Below are 9449 nucleotides of genomic sequence, written 5' to 3'. Positions count from 1 at the left end.
CTGGCCGGCGTTCCCCCCAGCTCATTGACGTCACTGGTTACCAGGAGCTGATCAGGATGTTCTGGGTGGCGTTCCGCCCAGTTCCTGGCAACCAGTGACGTCAGTGAGCTGGGTGGGATGCCAGACAGTGTCGGAGCCAGAGCCAACCCCCCTTCCCCAATAACGTGCACCACCAGCAATGTGCACCACCAAACAAGGGGGTTGATGTGCAGAATAAAGGAGATAAAGGGTTAATATACAGATGACAGTACAGAGTAATGATGGAGTGCAATAGTTTAGGAGATGAGGAGCAGTGATGGTCCGAACACACCCGAGTTTGGTTCAAATTCGTACTTTAGAACATGGAAAAAGTTGGAAACTCAAACTTGAGCTCAATGCAAGTCTATGCGACCAGAACTGGGAAAATCAATTGTCCCCTTTTGAAGGCTTATATGCAAGTTATTGGCCGTTTTTAAAGGAGCAGTGATTTTAACATTGCTTAAAGTGAAACAATAAAAATGAAAAATGCCTTTAAATATCGTGCCTGGGGGTTCCCCTTAAACTTCCTGTAAAGTGGCGCATCTGTACGATGTATAGAACCTACTACAGCAAAAAGTGACATTTATAAAGAAGAAAAAAAAGCAGGCAGATCCCCCTTCAAAACAATACCAGACCCTTTAGGATACTGGGAGGATGCTTTTCCAGGGTCGCCCCTGAAAAAGCACCATTGCCCCCGTGCTGATTGGGACAAGGGCTTCTTCCCCACAAGCCCTGGGGCGTTGGTTGTGGGGGTGCGGTCAGGGGGCTTATTCGTATCAGGGTACCCCTTTAATATAGGGGCACCCAGATGCGCCCCCCCTTCCAGTGAATGAGTAAGGGGTACTTGTATTCCTACACATTCACTAAAGGGTTAAATAAAAGTTGAATAAAAAGTCCAGACTTTTAGAAAAAAATTCTTTAATTGAAAAAAAAACCCACAACAAAGGCTTTTGTTGTGCGGTGCGCAGTGTCTTGTGGGAGGCTTGGTGGGTGAACAGCCCACCGAACGCCCTGATAGTTTGTGTGTTCGGCGAACACACAAACTGCCGATGCTCAAGTTGCGCTGTTGGTCGACTCGAACATCGGGACCATCCCTAATGAGGGGCAGTGGAAGGATTAAAAAGGATCTGAGCCACTGAGAATCAATGAATATCACCTGCCGGAGTGGTGTTACCGCTTACCGGGTACAGCTACACATGTGAGAGTTGACATATGCGCCAGGTGAGGGGCTTAAAATGTATGTAACTGACGTTTTTTTCTAGTCTGGAATAGAGTGGTGAAGGATTGGACCATTTGTCAGGTTTATATGTTTAGTACCCCCGTATTGCCATGGTTAAGTCTTTGTCTAGGTGCTTAGAAATAAAGTTATACTCACCCGAATCGCAGAGCCAGCTGGCTGCTATTCCAGTCACTAAAGCCTCACTCCCCCTCCGCTGAAGCAGTCTAAGGATCGTTGCGCCATCACCTTCTATACACAGTGTAAAGGACGTGAGGACGACAGGCTTCAGGGACCGGAGTAGCAGCCAGCAGGTGATATAACTTTTTCTTAGCACCTAGACAAAAAGACAATAGACTGCAGTGTCCAGGAACAACAGTATCAATACCCTGAAAAAGGGATAGCTCCAATCCCCCAAAACACATTGGTGATTTGTTTTATGTCCATTTAATAACACAATAAAGCTATGCGTGGATTATGTATGGGGCAAAATAAAAATACATTTCATATTAGCAGTAATATAATGTGCTAAAACAACAATGGCCTCACCTGTCAAGACTCTGTGGCCACCCTTACCAACAACCACCTCTCTGGCCACACACATCTTTCAAGGCTCTTAATGCTATCATCTACCCAGGCACTGTTACCACCTACACCTGATAAAATCTTCACCTGTAATGAGGCTTTCTGGCCACCATTGTCCCCAACACCACCTTCATCTGCTAAGTCGCTGCTAGATGTAGAGGGCAAGGCATTCTACAATGTCTTAGCCTCACCCATCACCAACTTTTCTATTAACTCCACCTGACAAACCCCTTTATACCATCATCCGCCAAGGCTCTGTTGCCATCCTTACCTACAACACCATCTGCATCTTGCAATGTTCTATGGCTAGCTATATATACAACACTAGCCACATAAGGTTACCCTAGGGCAAACCTTGCCCACAACCCCACCATCTGATGAGGCCAAGTGGCTGGTCTTATCAACGCATGCCTAAGCTTAGCAACACTCAGCAGCCTTTCCATTAACGCAACCTATATCTGGAATCCTCCATAGCACTGTGGCCGGCTCACTCAACAGGCAAGGCTCTGCGGGCAGTCTTGACATCAGTACCACTCACAAGGCTCTGTTGCCATCCTTACCCAACTGCTTACCTTTACCCACATCTTGCTGAACTGGACCGCGTACTCACCAGAACTGGACCGCGTACTCACCAGAACTGGACCGCGTACTCCATTATTAGCCTCAGTACCATCCACATCATTTACTATTAACACCACCAGCCCTTGAATTACATTAGGGCTGTCTTACACATCTTGTAGGCACCTACACTATGTTTCAAGGAATTGCCATTGGAACTTTAACACTTACACTGGCTGAATTTGATCCTTTGGACTCTTAGCTGGTATGAGACCTTACTAGCCCTTTGAACCACAAGCACATTTGAGTGGTAGCTGGACCACAATGCACAAATTTCAAAATAGAAGAAACAGCCAGCTTTGGATTACTACTGGAGGGCATATGTCAGATTTTAATTTATAGCCTGGTGTTTACAGAGCAGTTACCTTACACACTGCACCACAGAGCTAACTGGTGCCTAGCCCCACAAAGAAGTGGGTGATAGCCCAGACATGCTTCAGTCCACAGTATCAAACCCAACTGCTGGTTTGTAATATTCCTAATATGTCCGCTCAGAGGCATAGCATATAAGGCAATGACTCTGCAAACACCGGGTAGTGACTTTGAATCCTGGATGTGGCCTAAGTTGCAGTTAAAATATAAGTTTCTGTATGAAGCCAAAGCAATAAAAAAAGTAATTAGATCGATGTGGCCTTTTGTTATTTCTTTCTTACACTCTGCAATTTATGTTGTTCAAAAAAACACACTAATCATCTTTGGTTGAAAAAGCTAGTTAGGTATGCTGAGTACGAGAGCTGAGTATGAAGCTGAGAATCCACAGGATCAATTCCAGCTGTTGGTTGGTACTATTCCTGCTAACACCTCATTTTTTTGGTTGTGGGTTCTGATCTGGGAGGCTGCCAAAAAAACTAAAATGCAATGTGGCCTTGGTCCCCAGATCCCTGGAGGCTACAGAGGTTTAGCACTCTTTCCATGAGTATCGGTGACTATGCTATGATAGTTAGTGTATAGTTGAGGGAGCTCAGGACCCTACTAGATGTCTGTGTAGGTATGGTACTGTTGTCTGTGATATAAACTGCATGTAGGACCTTACTAGATAGGGTGGTCCAAAATACACGATGATGTGGGTACAGGTAGCCGCAGACAAATGTAAGCAAGGGTAAGGGTGGCAAGCTGGTTGCTAATGTGAAGGAAGGTGTGGGAAGGGTGGCGACAGAGCCTTTGCAGAAGGATGGTGTTGTGAGTAATGATGGCCAGCTGAGGGTGTTGTTGCAAATAAGGGTAACCAAAATGGGGTGGTCCAGTGGGTAAGGGTGTCAGGGGGTCAAGTTTATATGTTGTCGGGGGCAAGGGTGTCCAGATGTAGGGTGGCCAGATGGGAGTGTTGCTGTGGGTAAGGGTGGCTGACAGAGCAATGGCAGATGAGTCTAGTGTTGTACGTAAGGGTGGAAAGCTGAAGGTGGTATTATAGGTATGGATAGCCACAGAGCCATGACATATACAGGTGAAACTCGAATAATTAGAATATTGTGCAAAGTTCATTTATTTCACTAATGCAACTTAAAAGGTGAAACTAATATATGAGATAGACTCATTACATGCAAAGCAAGATAATGTAAGCCGTAATTTGTCATAATTGTGATGATTATGGCTTACAGCTCATGAAAACCCCAAGAACCCCAAATCCACAACCTCAAAAAAGTAGATTATTACATGCAATCAATAAAACAAGGATTGTACATAGAACAATATCGGACCTCTGAAAAGTACAAGCATGCATATGTACTCAGTACTTGGTTTGGGCCCCTTTTGCAGCACTTACTGCAATTACTTTTGCACGATATTCTAATTATTCGAGTTTCACCTGTAAGCGTTGGCATTGTGAATAAGGGTGACAAGCTGGAGGTTTTGTTGTAGGGTGGCCAGATGGGAGTAAGGGAGGCCACTGAGTCATGGGAGGGTGGTGTCGTGGCTAAAGATTTTGGCACTGCAATCAAACTCTGGTGCTGTTGGGTAAATTTGTCCACCCAAAACTAATTGTGGTAGCTCTAAAGACTTCGCCCCACACTCTAAAGACATGCTGGAAGGTTAATTGGCTCCTCCCTAAATTGTCCCTGTATATGTGCATGTGAGATAGGGACCTTAGATTGGAAGCTCCTTGAGGGCAGGGACTGATGTGCATGTGCTCTATGTAAAGCACTGCGTAAATTGTCAGCACTATAAAAATACCTGTAAAGAATAAAAAAGGTTTAGGTTTAAGGCACCACTGTGTCATATGCAAGGCTCAAATGGTATTGCGGACTGTCTGATGTGTTTGCAGTGGCAAACCACTGCCATTTCACTGCCAGAACACCATAATCATATTTGGACACAGACTGCAATGCCCAAGAACAGATCCAACACTAACAAAACCCTGAAGAAGGGGGTGAGCCCCAAATCCCATTGAATATTTGTATGTCATACACTATTAAAGAGATCAGCCAGTTTCCAAGACTTTTCACCTACCTCCACAATCTACCTCCACGGGAAAAAAGCTTAGGCGGGTTGGTGTCCACTGTAGAGTGCACCTAATCATCCTAGTGTTTGGGAGGTGAATAAAATATACATATTCACAAAAGCATCAATTTAACATATTACGGGAACACTGTGGTTGCCAATACGTTTAATGGATATATTTTTGCAAACTTTATGGATAACCTCCATTAGCCTTAATTTCTGCGGAATGAAATAAGTTCCACACGAGTTCCCTTCAGGGTCCGTATGGCTTTAATTACATTTGTCTGTCATCTTTTTGTGGCCATGTATAACTGGAGTTAATGAAGGGGTCCATATGACTTGAAAAACAGCCCTTCAAACAAAACTTTAGGGCACTTCTGCACCAATTCCTCTTTTTTTTCCAGGTACGTTTGTGCCTGAGGAATATTTCATTGTTTTAGCTCTACACATGTTTTTCTTCCCAGTGTGGGTGAAGCATTCTCATGTGTAAATAAAGATGATTAGTTTCGTCCTGCAACACAACCTATAGAACAGGGCTCAAAATTTCAAGTCCTGAGCTACTAGCAAGGCCTTAAAAGTTACTCGCCACCAGTTGCCCCACCTACCCTGCCCCGGACTTAACTCCGCCAGGTCAGTGGTGTGACATAGAGTACAGAGATCAGTAACAACGCGGAGTCCAGAGGCCAGCGGTGTGATGCACAGTACTAAGGTCAGCAGTACAGAGGTCAGTAATGTAACTCGGAGTGCAGAGGGCAGCAGTGTTAAGCTGGCCATACACCTTACAACCATCGCACGACTTTTGTTGTGCAATGGTTGTAAGGTAATTCAAATTTTGTACGATCTGCCCATCTTGGACAGGCAGATTGCACTTGTGATCATTGCATGATCGTAATGCTGAGCGGGCAGTGTGCGCTTGCGCACACCAGCCTGTGCTGCTTTCGTCTTCTGAGCATGCCACGAACCCGCCAAAAATCGTATGATTTTTGGCAGGTTTTCCAGCTAGCTTGCAAGACGAATGTCGTGCGACCGTACAGTAGATGCGGCCACACGCTGCCCTTACACCTGCCGATTATCGTACTTTGCGGGATCACCCACGGTTATTGTACGATAATCGTCAGGTGTATGGACACCTTTACACAGAAAAAACAGGGACTTACAGTGCACAGTTGATCTGATTCAGGTGCTCTCTTCCTCTCCTGGTGGGGGTGTTGGGGGAGGGTCATCAATGCTGCCTCCATGTATCAAGGTGAAGCCTCCAGCAGTGTAGTTAAGCCTCCTTTCAGGTCCCACACTGCAGAAATGTACAGAGGTCAGCAGGATGACGCACAGCACAGAGTTCAGTAATGTAACGCACAGTCCAGAGGTCAGCGGTAAGGAGGTCAGGAATCTAACGCACAGTACAGAGGTCAGTTATGTAACGCACAGTACAGAGGTCAGTAATCAAGCACAGTTCAAAAGTCAGCAGTGTAGGGCAGAAATAATGCACGGTACACAAGTCGGCAATAGCGCACAGTGGAGAGGTCAGCGGTGTAAGGCAGAAATAACGCACAGCGCAGCGATCACAAAAACGCACAGTGCAGCGTTCAGCGAGAGCGCACGGCGCAGCGGTCAGCGAGAGCGCACAAAGCACTGGTCAGCAAAAGCGCACGGCGCAGCGGTCAGCGAGAGCGTACGGCTTCGCTGCAGCTATAGAGCGGCCGCAGAGGAGAAGAGAAGGGGGAGAGCTGACCGGGTGATCGCCGCTGCTGAAGCGGCGGCAGATTCCTTTCTCATACTGCCGGCGGCGGCGCCCGCCCCCCTCCCCCCGATGAATTTTCACTCGCCAATTGCGAGGGGGCGAGTGGAAATTTTGAGCCCTGCTATAGAATATAATGCAAGTGTATATACATGATTTTTATTGTTTGATTAGATGAATGCTTGAAGAAAGTGTATCTAAACCCCAAAAACAAAGATTTTTAGCTTATGGCTTCATTCACACCTTCCAAGTAGGTGCGATTTGGTACAGGCAGTCCCCAAGTTACATACATCCGACTTACATACGACCCCTACTTACAAACGGAGGCTATTACTGTACAGCAGGGGGTCCCAGGCTGCAGCCAAAGTGTACCGCGCAGCATTTCAGTAGTTGTAATTTCGTGCCGACGAGGAGTGCCCGCCTTTTTGGGTCTGGTTCGTAGTACCGTACGTACATTACAGGAAGTTGGCTCTTGTTAGACATGCAGACGAGGGGTGCCTGCCTCTTCTTCCGTGCCACTGTGAGGTTTTTACTGCTGTCTGTATCCTCATTAGAAAGAATTCATCTCACTTCCTGTCCTTGAGACAACAGGAAGTGAGAGGAAATCTACCCCTAGGAAGGGAAATTTACTCCTGTAAGAGTTATCATGGGAAAAAGGTGTCTCCGCTGAAGCTTTACCACAAATCCTTGTTTCCACGACAACACAAAATGTTCAAAATCCAATTGTCACAGGGAAAGGAAGTGCGGTGAAATCTTCAGGGGCACACACAGCAAAACAAACATTACAGGGTTTAACCTTTCCCCATGCTATCCAAAGCAAAAACACATTTTTTTTGGTTGGAGTTGCACTTAAAAAAAATATACCTGTTCCAACTTCAAATTCAACCTAAGAACAAACCTATAGTCCCTATCTTCTTCGTAACCTGGGGACTGCCTGTATTCCTGTATCAGAAACTTGCAAATTTCCTCCAGCAGATATTCCAAATCCTCAGTTTGCAAGCAGCAGCTATCAGCCTCAGCAAAAATGTCAAAAGTGTGTCAGTCATTTACGAACAGAAACCAAAAACAAGCTTAGTCATGAAGGGGTTAAGTTAATGATCGGGTGACAGCCGCTGCATTTGAAAGCAGCAGAACACGGGCACACTGCATGTAATTGTGATATGATTATATGCGGTTAGGAATGAATCACTATCCCCGGACGCATTGATATTGTGTGTCCAGGGATAGTGATCGATTCCTATGCACATGTAATCATATAACATACGATAACATGCGGTATGCTAGCGTTGTGACGCTTTTAAATGCGGCCACTGTCACCTGATCATTAACTTGAACGTGTGACAGCTGCTGCATGTAAACTGAAGATTTGGAATTCCTGCTGCAGGAAATCGCAAGTTCCTGACGCAGGAATGCCTAAATGCACCTAATTGGTAGTTTTGAATGTAGCTTAACACTTCTATGGAGGGAGTTAAGGTTTCCACCCAGGATGGACTTCAAATATATCTTTCAGTTCTCATCTGCTTTACATAGGAGGCATGTCAAGATTCACTTTTATCTTACCAAACTGTTTCCTAAAGATTAGAATCCAATACTGCCCCCTGGAGGAAAGACTTGATGTTACAATCCATTTTCCTAGCATTGCAAATGTATTCAATATATCAACCAATAAAACACAGCCTGCATTTTATGAATGAATTATTAAACACTGTGTCAGAGAGTATAAACATATTTTGTTCCCTAATGAAGATGGAAAGCAACCGCCTCAGCAGTGTCGTGAGAGGTGCATCTAAGTTTGCTTTATCACTGTTCAATATTGGTTTTAAAATTGCCAAAAAAGTACATTTTGTTTGAGTTTATTTGCAGTCATGTGACAACTAACCCACGCATGTGCCCCCTGACGAGCGGCAGATTTCCTCTTGTATCAGAACGGGAAGTGACGTTGTTTATGAAAGCCATTGTGAGGGGTGGGAGGAAGGGAGGAGCAGAGGTGACTGCACAGACTGAGTGGAGGATACACACTGCCTGCCACCATTGCATACCTGGTTAACCGATGCTGCTTCCGGGGTCCAACAACGAAGGGGAGATAAGCCAATTGCATAGATGCTGAATCGTATTATCATCATCCCAGGACAAGAAATCAGTTTGGATTTGGAGGAAAGGCAGGATGAACAGGTACTTTCTTTACATTAGCTAAAACTATAAACAACGAGCATAATGTCAATGTGCATATTTTACTGAATTCATGCAAAAGACAGATGATCATTTTTGCCTGGAGAGACACTAGGGGTCCATTTTGCCCAGTAAATCTCTGTGAATGTTTGTTCTGTATATTTTCTTTTCAGAGTGAAAGTAACATTCAGAAATACTGCATTATGGTCAATAGATGGAGCTGAAGAACATAAGAAAGAAATACTTCTATCCTAAGCTCCTCAACTCCACCTAGTGGCTATAATGTGGTACTTTCCTAATATTACATTTAGATGCTCAGATGGTAAACTTTATTGTAAATCACAGCCCACAGCCTCTGACATATTTTGAACATTGGCATTTCCGCTCTTTGTTGTAGACCCTTTTTTTTGCTACCAAGCACCAGTGTGTGAAACATACCAGAGGCTCTTTGTTGTTCTAATGTGCTGTCATTTATCATCCAAGCAGGGGCAGATGAGCAGTGTCTTAATTTAAGGCTGATGATGGGCTGTGTCCTGGGTACTGGTGGTGCATTAGGGGACTTCTGACACATGGAGTAAAGTGGTAACTATGTGACTTGACAGGTGATACAACACATTGAGGAATCGCTTATACTAAACAGTTAGTACACAGGTAATGTAAAAGGAGTAATTG

This window comes from Nanorana parkeri, unplaced genomic scaffold (genome assembly GCF_000935625.1).
Source record: "Nanorana parkeri isolate BGI_ZX_2015 unplaced genomic scaffold, ASM93562v1 scaffold790, whole genome shotgun sequence".
Lineage (NCBI taxonomy): Eukaryota > Metazoa > Chordata > Amphibia > Anura > Dicroglossidae > Nanorana > Nanorana parkeri.
This window is presented reverse-complemented; position numbering follows the sequence as displayed.